General features: G+C 25.3%; 1 protein-coding gene across 3 annotated transcripts in view; it reads right to left on the bottom strand.

The window, feature by feature from the left end:
* The window catches only part of LOC113560910 (neuropeptides capa receptor-like), a 106,897-nt gene extending 88,938 nt beyond the window's left edge, over window positions 1–17,959 (bottom strand). For all 3 annotated transcript variants that reach the window (XM_026967034.1, XM_026967036.1, XM_026967035.1), the window contains exon 1: window positions 17,744–17,959. The gene's annotated coding sequence lies outside the window, so the exon portion shown is untranslated. The remainder of the gene's footprint in view (window positions 1–17,743) is intronic.
* Between the last annotated feature and the right edge of the window lie 1,990 nt (window positions 17,960–19,949).

Raw genomic sequence — 19,949 nt, forward strand, 5'->3', positions numbered from 1 at the left:
TTTTTTTTAATTGACCCATAAGATGAATTTTATTATCCATGAACTTTAAAACAAAAAACCCATTTCAATATATTATATAGACTTTTGGCTGAAATGTGTTGCGACTTTGTGTTACTTATTTGGATGAAACAAATTATATACGTATAAAATAATTAGTGTGAATACAGTAAATATACCAAGTATTAGTTGGTCATCTACCTACTAGTTTCACATCTAAGTTCAGATGTTTAAACTGTAGACGTTGGTTATATTTTTGCAGTAAACTATAAAATATTGGAACGATCCCAAAATATAAAATATATTACCTACTTTTAGTAAAAAAAAATATTCGTTCTCACAAAATGATAATACTACGATGTTGTGTTGTTATGTGATAACTGCATAAGGACAATGTAAATGTAGTGGAACATTATTGACTAAGTTCATATGATCAGTAGTTGTTACAATTTCGATTTTAGACACGATAAAATATGTGCTCTCTTAATGTGATTAATTAATTTTTCTAGCTACTAAATACATTGTTATCAAACTATTATAAACACAAAAACCCTAGGAATAATATTTTTTGTAATTAATTGAATTTTTTTGACCAAAGATAAAAATGCCAATTTCGTTCTGGGGGGGGACGTCGAACGTAATAATATATCCAGCGAGATTAATTAAACATAGTAGATATGCTCATGACTTCATGAGTATTATGCTTGTATATTGCAGGATAAGTGGGTCGTGTTGAGATATTATGTGCATGATGGGGGGAAGGTAATCGATTTACATAAACCATTGTCACGACACGTGTACGATGCCTTACCATCATATAAAAGCAGCTGCTGGTCTAAGGAGAATTGTCGATATATGAAAATGAAATATAATACTTTAAAATTTCGATATCAATGGATTCGTTCGTCTGACAAAAACTATTATATATTATCTGATCGGTCCTTCCATTTATAACGAAATAAATAAAAGCAGAAAAAAAACTTTGCACTGACGTTGATTGATGCAAAACGGATAATACTGCTCAATTCCCATGATTTTGTAGTACCCGTATTATATATGTTTATATGTTTGGTAAATTACCTGGCTGCCGTCGAACCTTCGCTCAAGATTTCTATTTTTTTTTTTTAGGTACAAACACTACAAACTGTAGCCATGTTGTGGTTTATTGTATGTTTTACATAAGAGCAACATCCGAGTATACAAATCAATTCATAAAAGCATCTACAGGTACTCCCATCCCTTGTTTCATCAAACAACTGAAATCTTTTTGGATTACTGTTGACTAATTACCATATTATGCTCATGTCACATTATTAAGTTACAAATAAAATGATAAGCAATAGAATTATAGAATTTAGAAATTTTTATCACTTGTTAGTAAATGATTTATGACTAATGTGATATGCTGTGTTAATATCTGCAGCTATAATATTATTATTATCAAGTTCGGTGTTTTTCTGTCGTTTAAGTTAAGTTTTTGAGAGAAATCTCGTTTTATTGAAAATATAATATAATTATTATTTTATTTGAATTCAAATAAGATTAAATAAGAATAATTGAAGAACTTAACTCAAAAAATATGTATTATATATTGTAATTGTATAAAGGCAATAAAAATATTCTCGTTCAAAGTTTGATATTTCTTCTAAGTTTTAATAATGAATATTATAGCATTATTTACTCAGCCTTTTCAAATATTTCAATATATGTATTAAATAAATTTAATAAAAATATTTGAATTGAATATTTTTTACAAGTATTTGAATGGCTAAACAATTGTTAATTTGGGATCTAGCTAAATTAATCTTAAATACGATTTTTCATGTATAAATCATGACTTAAAAAGCATAAACATAATATACTCTTTGTTACACTATAAATATTTTTCTGACAGTTTCAATTCAGTCCAAATAAAAATAAATAAGTATTAAGTAGATGTTATTAAAAATTTAAATTAAACTATAAGTTTTTTAATTGAGTAGATACTTGTAGACTGTAGTGAATATATTACATATTTTATCTGAACAAAATCCCGAAAATACGAGTACACATAATAGTTATTCTCATTTCAACAAATGCATGTTACTGCAATCATGAATTCTGTTGTAAACATCGTTAGTACCAAAACTCTTACTGACCATTACTACGTGCATACATTATCCTTTTATATCAGACAATTTCCGAATAACCTCATCATATATTATGTTTCTCAAACAAAATAACTATTATGTTTCACTTGATTTGGGGTATATGAGCATAAGACTTGTTTAAATAAGATTCTCGTACTATTTTGATAGAACGCTGATTATTATTATGTTCATTTAAGTTTATCTTTCGTCATAGTTAACTAAATTATGATATTATCTATTTATTATATTAAAATAAAACTAGGTATAATGTTAGGTACATTGCGTATTATTTTCAAAACTTGAAATTTTCTTTCATACATTTGTAGAGCAAACAACCGCTTTGTTTTTATTTAAACGATTTGATATTCTAATGTCAATACATAATAATTTAACTAGTTTAAAAATAATGCATTATCAATTATATTTTTTGAATTTATTATTGAATAAATAATATATTAATTTATTATTTAATTTTGTGTATATTATTGCTTTGGTTTAAAAAAAAAAATCTTTTTTTCAGAAAAATATGGAACTATGACTTTTTCTGTAAACATTAAAATAATTACAAGTATATATTTATATATATATATATATACATATATCATATTTTTATTTGTATGTAAGTCACAGACGGTAGATATATATTTTGTTTATATGTCTGCGATATACACATACCTACAAAAATGTATAGAAATCTATATGAATGATAAAAGTATGAATATCTATGTAGATATTTATAATTTGTGATCATAATATTATATACAACATTATTCATTAAAGATTCCATTTCATGTTGACAATAACGATTTAAGATATTTAAATATGTATAGGTATTAAATATATATAAGCATATTATGCTCACTTTCAATACATACAAATTTATTATAATTCATCGTATATGATTTTAATAGAAATATGTAAGAAATGTGATCCTTTCTCTACTTATTTTTATAAATTGATATATAAATTGTATTGAAGAGTTTATTGATAATTATGTACATTTTTGAAAACTTTTTCACATCTTGTTTAAATCTATGCTCATGTTAGTAAAATATGTATTTAAAAAGGTATATAATTATTAAATTTTCCAATAATGTTTCTTTTGTTTGTTTAAGAATTTATATATGTATACATACCGTTGTTAAAAAATATTAATGTAATTATTTTAGACAATAAATATAAAGAAAAATCTATTAGAAAAATATAAACTGTAAAATTTTAACGCACATTACGATTATATTAATTCTTTTCTTAATTAAAATGTGTAATTAATATACCTTTTAATTGTAAAAGATTGTAAATAACAAAAAAAAATTGTTACGTAATTATTATTCTCTAATGTTATTTCAATAATATTTATAAAAGCAAAAGATATTCAGTCTATAACTATTGGGCATAATGTTTATAAATATTGACTTAAGATCTTTTTTTTTATTAAAAAAAAAAATAGGATATATATATTATTATAGTACAACTCAAAAATTGCAGAATTTAAAAACAGTTACCCAGTTAAACTAGCCGTTCAAATATAAATATTAAATTAAATATACGAGTAAACGTTAAGAGGTCTATTAAGTCCAATAATTTGTACGTTAAGTGAATATGTTAATTTAAAATAATATTATGTACCTATACTTTTCAGTAATCGTATGTATTAATTAACCCGTAATCGTTATAATATTATAAATTTATAACCAATACTGTTTTAATTAATTCTTCAAAGTAAGTAACGGTTATATTATTTATTGATTATACCAAATACTATCGTTTTACATATATACTTATGTAAGCAATTTCCTTATTTTAATTTTGTAAATTATTTTACAGGGCATATATTGTAAATTGTAAACCATTAAGTTTAAAATATTTCGATATGCTAATTAATAATTAACGGCAAATAAAGGGAGTATATTGATACTCAAGTGTTGTGTTGTTAATTCTGTTAAATGTTGTGCGACTGTGTAAACTGCAACGGTATAATTATAGCTAAAGTATAACTACCTACGCGCATGATGGTCTAAAATAAAACCATCAACCCGCATTTACGTTCAGAATAAAATAAGTCTATCAAATAATGACAATAAAAAACAATTTTTAGAGTATAAAAACGTGTATAAATGGATCTTAAACTATAACTATTTAATTATATTAAATATGTTTAGCGTTTATAAATATTAATTTAAAATTACATTTTAGCGATTTACTTGTATGAAACAAGTCATAAAAGTATATCGCTTGAATTTTATCAAAACAAATACATTGTTATTAATATACTTGACAATGTATGTAAAACTTATGCTACATTGCATAATTTAATATTATTATACGAGCGTATTATTATCACGACAATAGCCAGCTTGCTTCTAGTCACGAACAAGTATGTGTAACACATTAATATAATTATTCATTGTTCTTAATAATTGTGAATCTCTTTTCTCGCAGGTACACAAACGGAATTTCAATGGTATTTATGATATGTATTATTTTATATCTTTCGTTCTTCTCTATTATTTCTGTAACATAACGTCGTCGAGGGATCAGTGGCTGGAACGGCCACAATATAGGCCGCGTCGCGTATTTACACAAGGCATATTATGTTTTGATGTTTTCCACGGTAAGATTTGATAATAATATAATCAATTCGATAGTCAGGTGCAAACACTGCGTGACGTTATTATCGTTATAAAATTACATATATATTAAATTAACACATATATTTACTTATTTAAGTAGGTACCAAGGTACCATGATATTATGTATTGCGTAAAAACAATTTTGTTGTACGAATATAATATATACGTACCACGTACGTATGATATGTGTATTATACATTTTAAATAACAATTCTGATGTATTTTTTTTTTTATGAACCTAAATTCCAAAAATATAAAAATATAAAAAGTTTTTAATGGAGAAAACATAGTAAAATATCCTGTTAACACGGGTAATATTCAAATCTACTCAAACAAAAATTAAACAAAATCTAATATTAATATATATATATATATATATAGTCAAAGTAAGTTCAATACATTTTGACATAATGATCTTATAAAAAATTGTTTTAAATCAAACGGATATCAAACAATAAGTACAATTTACTGTTCCTGTGGTTAAAAACTATATACGACAAGACATCATATTAAGTTATTTGTTTTAAATGTTTTATGGTTATACAAATATTTACTTATATTATATTAATATTATGATATCTGTATTGTAATATTTGAACGTCTTATAAATATTATTTAAAATTTTCTAGTTACATACCTACATATTAAAATAAATTGTACATTTATTAAAACGAAAAATTATACATTTTAAATATAAAAATTATTAGTTTTTAAAATATGTTTAAGCATAAAAATTTAGTTTAGTAGATATAAATTATTTTAAAGATGCAAAAATAATCTTAAATAATACTATACAATCCTCCGATATAATATTAATTTGATATATAATTAATAAATACGCTTAGAATAGATATAAAATAGATTTTGAAACTAGTTCGGAGTTATTATTATTTTAAACACCAAAAAAAAAAAAAAACTAAAATGTAATAAATAACATGTTCAAATGAAAATAGTTAATATTAGAGTAAATGTATATTAAGTAAATCCTTTAGAAATAATGCAATATTTTAACAAGTAATTGTATTTGTAGTTTATTCAAGTACCGTCATCCCGTGTATATAATATATACCAAATGTCTGTACTTGAGTAGTGTGAAAGTTACTTTTGCAATCTCTAAAATGGTTAAAACGAAAATTCACTGAATAAATGGCGTGACAAGGGAAAGAAAATAAATATATTATGTGTATATTATATGTATATAAAAGTTGAATACGTAAAGAGAAATGTCATAAAATAAAAGTCATTTTAAATTGTGAATTATTAACGTCTTCAATTGTTTCAATTTTTTTTTTTCGAATTCGGGTAGATTTTTGTTTTGGAGACTAAAAATAAAACCAAAAACGTAGGTATATAAAAAAAATGAGTTGTGAGAATGTCTTAGCAGGTTTTAACATATTAGATACCTGCAACTTTTATAACCATTATTTATATATGCTAAGGGTAGCGATGAATCTATCGATACTAAAATGATCTATTTTTTTTTTATGTTCGTGACATTTTTTTATTAGACAGGATTTAACATAGTGATTTCTGATAGAATATTGATCTAGTTGGCGCTTTGATGGATTAACAGTAAAAATGTCTAGCATTTATCAAAACAATTAGTAAAAATAATAAAAAACAGCAATTTTTATTGTTAACCAGTTTGCGCAAAGTCGATTTTGTTTTATGATGTAACTTAAAGTAAATTACTATGGATATTTGAAATATATCTTAATATAGATTTCATACTGTGACCTACATTCATACTATGATTTATAATATTTTCATTTAAATGAATATTATTCATAGATTCTTGAAAGTTAATAAATATACTTATCGTGTATTATTTTATTTTTTATATACAATGATAATTTAAAATGTAATGTTTTTGGTAAAAAATAATTCAATCTACCATATTATTAATTATAAAATATATCATTAAATATATATAGACCGACAGACCAGACTGTTTTCTAAATAAAATTTTCTATAGAAAAATTAAGATCTTTATAGCAATGTTGTCTACAAGTAAAATTGTATTAAATGGAAGCAAACTGCCGTGAAAATAATAAAAATTATAATAATTAAATAACATTTATTAATGCGTTTTATTTTGTAGATAATATCAATCTGGAAAAAAAATATTGATTATTTTTTTTATTGATCTATGTTATTAAGTACCAATTAGCCGAACCCTATTTTTTTTTTTTTTTATATATAATTGTAAAATATTTGAATCTATAAATATAAAATTTAAATAATTTTTACTGAATAAACCATTATTATAACAAAAATATTAAGAAGTACCTTTATTAATTAATGTAAAATTATACGATTGGATCTATTTTTATTTAGAATTCAAGTTTTATATAAATATAAATTAAAACATTCCATTATAAAAACAGACATTGCAATAAAATTTAAGGAATACAAATTAAAAACAATTGGTAGATTCTTAATTTATAATTCATTGTTTGTACAAATTTGTAAAATTTAAATAATAAATATTTTAATAATATAAACATCAAAAGTTTTTTTAAACTGGAGTTGAACGAAAATAAAGCATACCGAATGAAAATATTGGGTACTTTAAATCACTAAAAATATTTTAAGATATTAAAACCTTCATATAAACATTAAAATACACTTTTCAAATTTCACAAGCTTATCACCATTCATAAAATACAATTGCATTCATATTTAAATAATCGTGTGGTTTTTATATTTTTAATATATTTGTGATTTATGTATAAAATAAAGTTTTATTTAACTTTCCAATCGAGTTTAATATAACATTTAAAATTGTCATTTGTATATTCATTTACTTGTGAATATAATACCGATACTATGATGAACAACTATTTATAAAAACCGACTTTATAATTATTATAAATTGCCCGTTTTATTTTTCAAAACGAATAATAATGTTATTGTTTTAATTGATTTAAACATATTTTTTCACTGAAAAGTTTTAACGTTTGTTTTGATGATTTCAGAAAGTTTCAAAAACAAAATTTGATTTATTCAATATTAAATGAGTCTTGGTCGATTTAGTTTACTTTTTCAAACACAATAATAATTCATTGCTTTCAATTACTTATATAGAATGTCCACATTAAAACTCACTTGAACCACTACACCCATAAATATTTACACATTAATCCTGTTCAAATGCAGTGTTGTAGTTACCGTAGAGTACAATTTTTGTTTTTCATTAACGCTAAAATAATGAGTCTTATAGTTATATCCGTATACATAAATACGCTTTGAGACTTTTTTTAAATAGTATATAATTACACACTTTTGGAAATAATTAGATTTCTTAATTTTGTATTTCTTGATTAAATATTGTGATAAATTTAAGTTAATTTAACCTTACAGAACTATAGAATAGTACTGTTTGATATTGTATTATTCTTTCATTCTTTCTTATAATATATTTCATAAACCTTCACATCAACAGCTGTCACAAAAAATTGATGTAATGTTACCCTAACATAATAACATTCAGTTTATTTTTATCGCTGTCAATTGATCATTAAAAACAAAGCTATTGCAATAGAGTCAACTATGTACATTGTGATAAAGATGATTATAATTTTTTAGAATTATATGTTTTTATGGCATGTAGGTACAACACTTGAATACATTTATATTAAATCATTTAATGTTTAACACAATTTTTGTCTTATTATAAAATTAAAAATCTTACCTAAGAGAATGAGTTCAATACTCATAAAATAAAATATTTATCATTTTCACGTCATTGATTTCTTATTTTTCGTAATATATAATTTTGTTTACTTTGTATGATAATGATTTTTTAATGTTATGTTTTTTTTAAATGTATATCATTAAAATAAATTCTAAATTAATATAACAAAAAATAATGATTTTGATAGTTACAAGAGCATACTCAGTGTGACAGATGGAAACTGTGATATTGATATTACACAAATGTTCAACAAATTACACTGTCAAAAAATTAATATTTCATAATAATGTATTCTATTAAACAAATTATTGCGATATTTATTTAGTATAGATATTACATTTATTTTATAAAATTTTATGTATGACACTATTAATACGTACTTGTAAAAAGCATATTGTTCATGTCTGTAACTATTGGGATTTAAACGTTTGAATATGACCTCTATTTGTATAATATTATTTATGTTGAATTTTATTTTGGTATTCATGTTTTGAACTTTAACATTCAAAACTTATAACATGTGCTTTTTTTATGTATGTATAGTAGTTTCATATTTCGCCACAGTCCTATGAGAAAATCCTAAATATGACACTGACTTGTTGTCTTCCAAACTTTCTGTACATCTATTATTATAGCCATCAAATTATTTCCAAATTGAAATGTTTGAATATGTTTTTTGAAAGTGACACTTGTCCTTTTTTTTACGTAAAACAACTTTATCGTATTAAGAGAATCTGAAGAATTGTTTCTAAACTCAAACATGCCACAGGTCCGGTCCATGATGGATTGAACGTTAAATGTCGTCCTTGACCCAGTCATCTTTAAACAGTTTTATTTCAAAAAAATAAAAATAAAAATAAACCAAACTTAATCTGACATTTTCTTAAAATATATGGTTCGATCAATCAAAATAGAAAAATATTGACGTTTATCAGGCTCCAGTTTACAAGTTGCTAAAAAGTATCATAAGGAAATTTTTTTATAGTATAAAAAAGGTTATATTATTGTAAATTTTTGTCTGTATATATTTGTATAGGCAAATTATATGTTTCATCGATTTTTTATTCTGTAAGCTATCTTACACGTTTCAAATGAAATCATACATCCAATGATTTGATTGACGTACTTAAACATATTGAAGTTGTTGAGTTATAAATGATCGAAATATATAGCATCAAACGAATAAGGTTTTCAGTTTTAAATACAACTTACTCATTAATTAAATAGATAGAGGGATTTTAGATTAAACTCTAATTATTTTTATGATGGATTATTGGATACTAAACATTTAAAAAGAAGAACATTTCAACATTTAACTAAAGAAGACTTAAAGTCTCTTATTTTTTATTATAGGCTAAAAAACACACAATATTTTGCAATGAACTGTAAGTTTTAAATTATTGTTCATTCTATGTGGCGTCTTTTGAAAAAAATCCAAATAGCTAGTTATGACTCAATCATCCGGCTTTTAAGATTTTTTGAAATTATTCATTTAGAAATAATACAATTGTCGTTTGAACTATAATCATATTATCCATTAGAAACCATTGGTTCTAAGACATTATTACTTATTATAATTTATATTTGCGCTACTCTTAAAACGATTTAATTTTTTAAAAATAAGCGATAGATATTTTGCAAAAATGAGAGATAATAAATCGTTCAATGAAGTATGTAAATAAACAGAAATATATCAAAAGGTGAAACTTTATTTTACAAGTAGATACATAGGTATTGTACGTATTTCACTGTACTTTGTAACATTATAATGTTAAAAACATCTATATTGTGAGGAAAAAATTTAAAGTAAAAATATATATGATAAATGCGTCTTATATTTTATGACGTAAATATAAGACGTATATTTAATAATCTATATAATATGTTTTTGCCATTTATATTGAAACGAGCTATCTATATAGTTTAAGTTTTCCCATTTATTAACGACGGCTATAATGTACGTGTAGTACCTAAGTATTAAGTTCAAATACGGTGGATAGGTATTATAATATTATGTAGGTAACTATAGAGTTAAAGAAAGGTTTCTCTGTATTATAGAAGTATTTTCATTAAAGTTATATGCAATTATAAATAATTATTTGCGTTTCATACTTATTTAAACGACTGAATAACATGATATAATTAAATAACAACAATACATCAATAATTGGGGAACAGTAAGTTCATACAAGAATTGATTGTATATATATTTTATTAGACATGTAAGTTTTTAAACGAGATAATTTCAATTAATATATATTTCCTAAGTTAAACAGCAAAAAATAATTTTATCCAAATTTAGGAATAACAAAATATGGGTTATTAAATAAACATGAAATAATAGAAACGATTATCTCTTTCTCTATATTATAAGCAGTTTTATTATAGTTGTTAATTTTTATTGAAATCACTGTGATTGAAAATCTCGGAATGACACCTTTCGTGTGTTTTGCGTTGAATGTTTTTCGAATATTTACTCACTTCAAAGTACTGGGTGAGAGCTCCCAAGTGTACCAAAAATATAAATGCCATAACCGCAGGACTTTGAATCGGCGAATCCTCGTGGGATACTCCAAATATACAATTATACAAATGCGTATTCGTATATTATATTTTATAAACGCGTGGGAAAAACTTTATTTTCAAACCCTCCGATACACGCTTCAATTTCGGGTATTCTTGATGTATATATGATTAAACGAAACAAAATGTTTTCCCTAAACATGATTCGAGTTTAATGTGGAAAAAAAAATCAAAAAAATATCGATGACAAACCTTGTTTGGTTTCCGTTATAGTATGCGTAAATTCATCTCGTATATTTTTTTAACCAAAGTCATTTCAAACCCAGTAGTGTCTAAACAACCGTACGCTATTACACGCATTTTGACCAAACCATTTTTTAAAACTAAAAAAAAAACAAATGACATGTTTTGATTTTGAGTGGTGTGGTATGAAAAAAAAGCCATCAATTGCTTAAAAAGTTATTAATTTATAACCACGATAGTATATAATAATATATAAATATATATGGTGCACTGTCTGCGTACCTAAACGCGGTATTTTTGTATATCTTTATAGTTAATGAAGCTCGTTAAAAATTATTACTTCCTTTAGATATTATTGTACCAATGAATATTCAGATTCGCGAAGTTTGCGGGATCTTTGTAAATGTATTTAGATACTTACCGGTTTATAAATAAATAATTACACGGATCCAAAACTAAAACGAGAAAATTAAATCACTAGTATTCCAAGACATTTCTTCATCAATATTAAAACAAAATCTGTTTGCAGGATCAAAGGAATATGCAAGGATAAGCGTTGGAGTCATTTAATAGACTATAAACAGTAGTAAAACGCTTTGGATGTATTCGTTGTTTGAATACGACAGGAATGAAAAACATAATTTATCGAAGTTTATTTACATATACGTAATAAATTATAAATATACATTGATAATTGAGGCAATTATAGTTATAAACTTGTCTATGATTTGTAGGTATGTGGTATCATTTAAAATAGAGATAAAATCCCAACTTATTTTTCATAACTAATTTGGTATCGCATAATACTGTATAATATTAAAATCATTATAATTTTTTACAAAATAAAACAACGTGATGTGTATGTTTGATTATACCTACGCCTTAGCTATATAATAGAGTCTATATTATATAGACTCTATAACGTTCTCACGGGAGAGAGGTACTGGAGGATAGATCGTTCCCCTCCAATGACATTTTTTATAATTTCAAATGATAAGTACTTTTTAACTTTGAGAAGTTTTCATGTAATTATTGTAAGTGACAAAATATTATAATGATTTTATGTATTTTGTGATAATTAATAAATAATTTTTGATAAACCACATGTAAAACTTAATAAATCGTAACTTGATTAATAAGCTGGAATTCTACCTGCTATTGCCAAACTAATAATATGGAAAGAAAAACTAAAATCAACTCATACATTTCTTAGAACAGCCATAGATACTCTGTGTTTATGTGGTCATAAATATATGTTTACTATTACTATAACAAAAACATAATGACGTCTGTTTTTTAGAATAGTTTATCAATGTCAGTTATCCATGCATGGTTATTGATCTCGAAGCAGATCTTGATGTAATTTCTCGAAAATAAAGACAAATTTTCAAATATATTATACTTATAAATTTAAAAAATAAAATATTTTAAATGTGTGAGGAGGAAGGTATATTAAAAATAATATTTATTGATATTTAATGTATACTGTATCTAATATCTATACTGTAATTTTTGAAGCGGTATGAGGGGGTTCCAACCATGTGGAAAACTTTGCAATTAAATTTTCTATTTCCTTCCATTAAAAGAACACCGAGAATGCCAGTCAAAAAAGTCGAAAGCTTCTAGAGGGAATATCAGTTGTACACATTTTTGTAAATTCAACCGTTTCACACGCGTCACATTGGTTAAAATAAAATAATTAAGTCCATCCGACCCCATAATAAAATTATAAAATAGTGGGTTTGTGTTACCAAACATTTTAATATTATTATTCAAAATCTGAAATAATCACGCAAATGAGTATAATAAAACGTGTAGTGTATAGGAATATAGAGTATATAACATTACAATTCGTGTATAATTAACAATAATAGTTATGCAAATAAAAGACAGAAATTACACGCGTGACTCATCTGAGTATTACACAACGTATAAAAATGCGATACGATACCATAACTTGGCTATAAGATCTGACGTTTCGTTAAAAGATCCAGTGTTCAGAATAATTAATTTACTTAGCAGCACACGCATGTAGAGGTACAGATGCGCGTCTTAATTTAACACGGGCGAGGTGTGCCGAAATATTTTGTTGCCGAAAAGTACCTATACATAATATTATATAATATATGTGTGCGTCACTAAAATAATAATAATGTACGTTTTATCGTTTTGCACACCAAAATTGTAAGTTTAACAGTTAAAAACTCATTCGGATTAAATAAAACTATTTTCTCTGATGTACCAACACACGGCCGTAATTTATACACGCGTTGTATAATTGCTTTAATTATAGGTACAATTGTATTTAACGAATACTATACCTTACAATATTTAAAATTCGATTTATGTTGAATCAATAAATATTTAATATATTTAATTGTACATAGATTTCTAAGAATTGATGAGGATTGGTTTTTTTTTTGTTTTGTCAATTTATCACTAAAACCTATCTAACTGCCACCACGGTTGCTATAAACTACAGCAAATCGTATTGTGGTTATCTGAAACTTTTTATAATTTATTGATGTCATAATAAAATGAATATTAATTACAAGATTGATCAGCATAATAATAGCTACCATCTTAACTCGACGGATCATACAGTGTCGGTTATTTTATCTTTGGCTAACACATTCCTTATTGTTTCCTATTCGGTATCATAATTAATTTTTTTTTTGGATGCGCTGTGTGGGGTGTGCTGTATATATGCTATATACTTGAATGGGGTGAATGCTGTGAGAGCTCCTGCACCCCCTCTCAGGACATGCTTCAGTAATAATGCAAGTGTATCAATGTGACTAAAACAACTTATAAGGTGCCCATGCCTTACAGGTCTGGTTGGCGTGTATTTATTCAGTCAGTCCCCGCCTTCTTAATTAAAAAAATTTCGATTGCACGCTACGTTGATCTCATATTCTGAACAAAACGGTGACTACTTCTATAAGTATGCAGTAGTTATTCTCGTATATTGTAACAGTTTTTTGAGTCTGATATTCGTATTGCTAGCAAGAACAACAATAAGTGACGATCTAATAATTATTACTACACGCAACAGTGTAAATATATTTACTGTTAAGGAATAAATTTGCAATCACGTGTAGAGGTAACAGGTTATTGGATTGGAAAAAATAAAGTGAGATTTTTTTCCTCGTCTACGTTATTTTGGCAAACATTATATTATCTCAGGCAGGTGCCAAATCAGCTTTTGCGGCAAACCGTGCAAAAATTATATGGAGTGCCTATTTATAACACTTGTACAGTTTATACCCAGTATCTCGATTTCATTGTCACTGACAGCCAATAAATTTTAGTGAATGTACCTATTGGGATTTGGGATTTTTTTCCTTACCTCCTGAAACCGATTTATGAAGAACGCCGCTGTCAGTTACATTGTCTTGCTGACGGTCGGTCGCGTACAATTCTATAAAATCAGATAAGCATTTTGGCACGATCAACTGCTATTTGGAAATTTACAACCACGAAAAAAGTACCCGAATGTGCGGGATTCCAAGGATTTACTATTAAATCTCGAGGATAAACAAAACTCCCACCGTCTCAATGGACGCATCTAAATCGATTCCAAATAGATTTAGATTAAATTATAGTAGATACTTCACGTTAAAAAATAAAATAAAACTAAAAACATATATTATCATTTAAAACATACACTGAACCATTAGTAAAACATAAAATTTTAAAAAATATTGATATTTACGATATTATTTTTTGTTTGATTTATCATGTATTCACAGAAGCACACAGATATAATTTTATGAAATATTTTTAAAGATAGGTACGTACTTATATATCTATATGCGAAAATAATAAAAACATATGTAGATGTATGTACTGATATAAATATTAAAAAATAAAACATGAATAACAGCTATTTGCATTTACAATTTAAATTCGTTTACCCATTTGTAAAATCAAAGCAAAACATTTTTGGTAAGCTATTCACATTTTCAAAAACTTTGGTACAAGCACATTTCGCGTAATGAGGTCAATGATATTAAAAAAAAAAGATGTCAGTGTATGTAAATATCTCATCGTACTCACATTGAAGTCATGTTGATAAAAGAGAGTATTATCATTTCAAATGTTTTAGTTTGTCTACGATAAAAAAAAACAGTTACAGATAAGCTATAGTAGGTCACCTATAGTTTTGTACACATTTTGTATTTCAAAAAAATCTAATCCAATCAATTTTATTTTTTCTTTGACAGTAAATATACGTGGTTAATTATACAAATTAATAATAACGTTATACTATTACTTTTATAATTATATAGTCTAGAAGTGTATTAAGTGAAATTATTTTAACTGTGTTGTTTCTTCGGAATATATTTGATTTCGTTTAATTTCATTATATACGTATAAATAGTCATTTAAAATGGAATAAAATATAGTTGGTTTCCAAAAATGTATGATTGCGTTCTAAAATTATATTAAGTCTTGCGATTTCTGTATCATATTCTACATAATATTTGTAAAATATTTCCACAGCGCTATTTTTACTGTAAAGAATGTGTGTTTTAATTAATAGCTATGCATTTTTGGAAGTTTTTAATTTAGAGTTGTATCAGTATTTACGATTTGTTGGATTATTTCAACAAAAGTATGCTAATTTTTAGTACACAACTTCAATTTTTACATAACCTATAAAATACATGATTGTTGTTAAACTAATTAAATGTTTGATACCCCAATTTTAAGGTACCTACTATACATTCATAGTAAGTTTATAATAATTTTAGTATAATTAAAATGAGTAAAATTCTTTGGAAATACCAAATCACCAAATAACATAAAATAGCTTGTGACTTTCAAAAACTTAAGATACGAATATTTAGTGTGTAGAAATGTAGAATATATATATATATTAATATACAGGCTTATATACAAAATTGTTTATATGAATATAGTGAAATGAAAACATCATAAAATAAATTCTAGGTTAAATCTATATAAAAAAAATCGTATTCACTCATTTCACGTTTATACATACGCATTTGTCACTGTACAAACTGCGAACTTCATCCTATGATAGCATCTAGATATACTTAATTAATGCAATCGTGTTATTATACACGTGCGACTTGATTAACAATAATTGATGGAATGCCTAAAGCTACATAAATTAATAACCATGTTCTTATAATATTATACTTTAGTACTCTAACAATGTTGAGCACAAAACTTGAGACTTATACACATAATACAACATAACAATGTAGATGAAACTTTGATATTTCAAAGTTTTAGACGAATGTGATAACCCGCCAGAAGCAGTATAAATACTATAGGTATTTGTATTTATTAAAGCAAAATAAGTCATCGTATTGGTGTGTTCTATAGAAGCAGAAAACTTTTTCACCTAACTTATGGTGTTTGAGTTAATTGCTTATATTAATTACATATATATATTTTTTTATCACATATTATACCATAAATTTGACTTTGTTCGAAATAATTTTATTATGTACCACTTACAAAAAACTATTTATGAAACTCGTTATCTTTACATAAAATAATTGAATAACTTAAATCATTTTAAATTTGTATATATTATGTAAGTATTTTCAAACTCACAACAACAATACAGTTCTGATTCAATTCATGACAATTATTAAACACTTACTTTATTATTACATATAAAATTATATTATAAATTGGCGTAGGTATTATGTATATTAGTTTCTACTAAAAAAGAAGTTTTTTATTATCAATTTGTAAGTTTTATTAATTTTAAATAAATTAAATGTAATGTCTTCAAATAAAAAATATTTGGTTATTAAATATAGATTAAGCGATGAATAAATAAGAAAAAAAAATCTCATGTTTTTAATTATTTAATTTTCACAAATATATAAACATTGAATTAATAATAAAATTAATTGAGTATTATAAGCATAAGTTTCATAAAATAAGCTTAAAAATACTCATTAAACGATCTTTTAAAACGTGGAAATAATATGATAGTCATTTTTGATAAGCCATAATAATTATAATATAATGTATTTTTAAGATATTGTGAAATTTTTCGTAGTAAAAATTTATTAAAGTATTTTTTTTTTTATACGTGAATTCCTAAATTTTTATTGTAATGGAAAAAAAGTCAAAATCAAATCTTAGTTATATGCTTACTTTTGAAAAAGATAGACTTTTTTATAAATGAAGTTTCCTTTTATATAGTGAAAATTATAATTATTTTTTTTTATTACGTTCAAATAAAAATAGAATAATATACATTTTACTAATATATGATTTTTATACCAAATAGTAGATTTTAAATACATTTTATACGCCAGAAAAGTATATCATACAAATCAAAACAAGTAAGTATATATTATATATAAATATATAAAAAATGATAGTAATAATAATAATAAAAAAAAAAAAAACCGTAGTCTATTATTGATTATTGTTCTGAAATATTAAATAAGAATGTATAAAATGTCACACCATAGTTTACATATTTTGTATTATTATATTGCTAGAAATAGTTTAACGTTACTGACCGTGTTTTCTTTTCAACCGCTAAACAACAGCATATTCCGTACGAAAAGTCTTACGCGTCACGCAAAATATAGAAATGAACGGAAAAATCAAATCGATAAACCATCTATAAATACGGACGACGAGCCGTGTTCGTAAGACGAATATCAAAAATATTACATGGTGGCATATTGGCACGGAGAGGACACGCGGACGATCGGTAGACGAGTTTACGGGAGTAATCGCGGCACAGACTAAACGCGTGCCGCCGGCGAAAAAACGAATCCGTCGACAGTCGGGCGCCAAAAAAGTTACGGCTCTCCTCCAAATAGCTCTTCCCGCGGAGCACATGCGCACGTGTCCGTGTCGTATTATTATTACTATTATATATACGAGTCCGAACGTCTAATTATCAATTTGCACGCTGTAACGATGATTGTGAACAGCTCTTATTATTATTGGAATGCCGAATGCTCGCGTATAATACACACTACAATATCAACGTGTGATATGTTGGATCGTTCGTGACAATTTTCGTATCTATTACTGCGGAGGGGCGTTGGGGTAGGTCGGGCGAACCGAAATACTATCGATATTTTTCCTTCCACACACACACACACACACACTTATTTACCGTGGTTTTAGTCTGATAAGGCGTGCAAAAGTCATTGCGAGACAACAACCGTTCCGCGTCAAAGAGATTTCGAGGAGTTTAAGGTACCATCACGCTATTCGTTATTGTCTTAAACTTGACTGCCGAAAAATTCAGTAAGTAACAACAGTCCGGAGGCGCTGTCACGAATTCAGTAGCACAAGGCGTGTGCTGCCGGCTGCTCGCATTCCGTCAAACTCGGGACCCGAGTCAGACTACAACAAACGACGAACAAATGACGAAAAAGTTAGATTTACTTTTTTTTTGTCACAACTCACGTAATTCGTATACAGCAGTTATATACTGTGTACGATTGATAAACGAATTTCAATACACTTCCGTTGTTTCGATTCATTTAGATCTATACTACAGCCGTTATAATAAAATTATATTATAGCTAACTATACTGAAACAATTAATTTTCTAATAATTTCTTAAGACTTATTAAAGTGAATACATTTTTAAAAATAATGTTGCCACCTTACAATTAACAATATTATAATAATTTATATTAATTATTCATGACTAAATCTAATGATACATTGATCACTCCAAGACAGTTGAATTTTATTCAACGATGTATAAGAAAATATTATTCGCCCACTCTTATAATATTATATTATATCAAGCAGGGATCATCATTTCATCAAAAGTTCGGACTTGGACTAATTAGATTTGGCTTTAAGACGTGAAATTTATTTTTTAAATTATTATTTTTAATGATAAATTAAATTAATCTTTTTAATTTTGTTTTAGTTTTTAATTTTACCTTGACTTCCTTTTCAGATAAACATTTACACATTTACGTACATTTCATTTCAATCATTTCCCCTCCAGTTCCCAGAATTACTAAAATAATATTAATTAGTGATCCCTGTATCATATACATATCTTCTATTTATCTCATACATTAGATATTATATTATATTAATTTAATAGGTTACAATTAGACATTGATACATGTATTGTTTTTATTTTATTTAACTATAAATTTTTTTCTAGAAAAGAATGCGAGAAAAATAAATAATATACATCATATTTTAAGGTACTTAAAGTTAAATAAATAATGTTATCATATATGAAATATGACTACCTTTGATTTTTTTTTTCACAAAAATACGTTATAATTTCTTATCTCATCATTCTAAAGTAACGATTTTTATGAGATACTTTTACTTGCTTATGTGGTAATATATTGTAATACAATTTATTATTTTTTGTACTCAAAATTATTGTTTACATCATGAAGTTAAAGTTATTTGGTGAAACGTTTGATAGGAGTATAGCAGTTAAAATTATGAAGTAGTATCAGTTATTTTTTATTAAAAATATATATATATTTTAATTCTTACGACTTTAAACTTAGTCATACTATAGCTAACGTATCAATGATTTAATTCTTAATAGAACAATAATATTACACATAATGTATTATCAACAACAAATATTAGTGTTTTCAGACATTATTGATTTCTCTTTTAGGTGACCAGTTTGTTAAGGGATGCACTCCACTTATATTAAATTATTTTAATTTTTAACTGTGTATAGACTAGTTTAATTTTTAAAGTTATAATACA

Source organism: Rhopalosiphum maidis, chromosome 1, assembly GCF_003676215.2.
Source record: "Rhopalosiphum maidis isolate BTI-1 chromosome 1, ASM367621v3, whole genome shotgun sequence".
NCBI lineage: Eukaryota > Metazoa > Arthropoda > Insecta > Hemiptera > Aphididae > Rhopalosiphum > Rhopalosiphum maidis.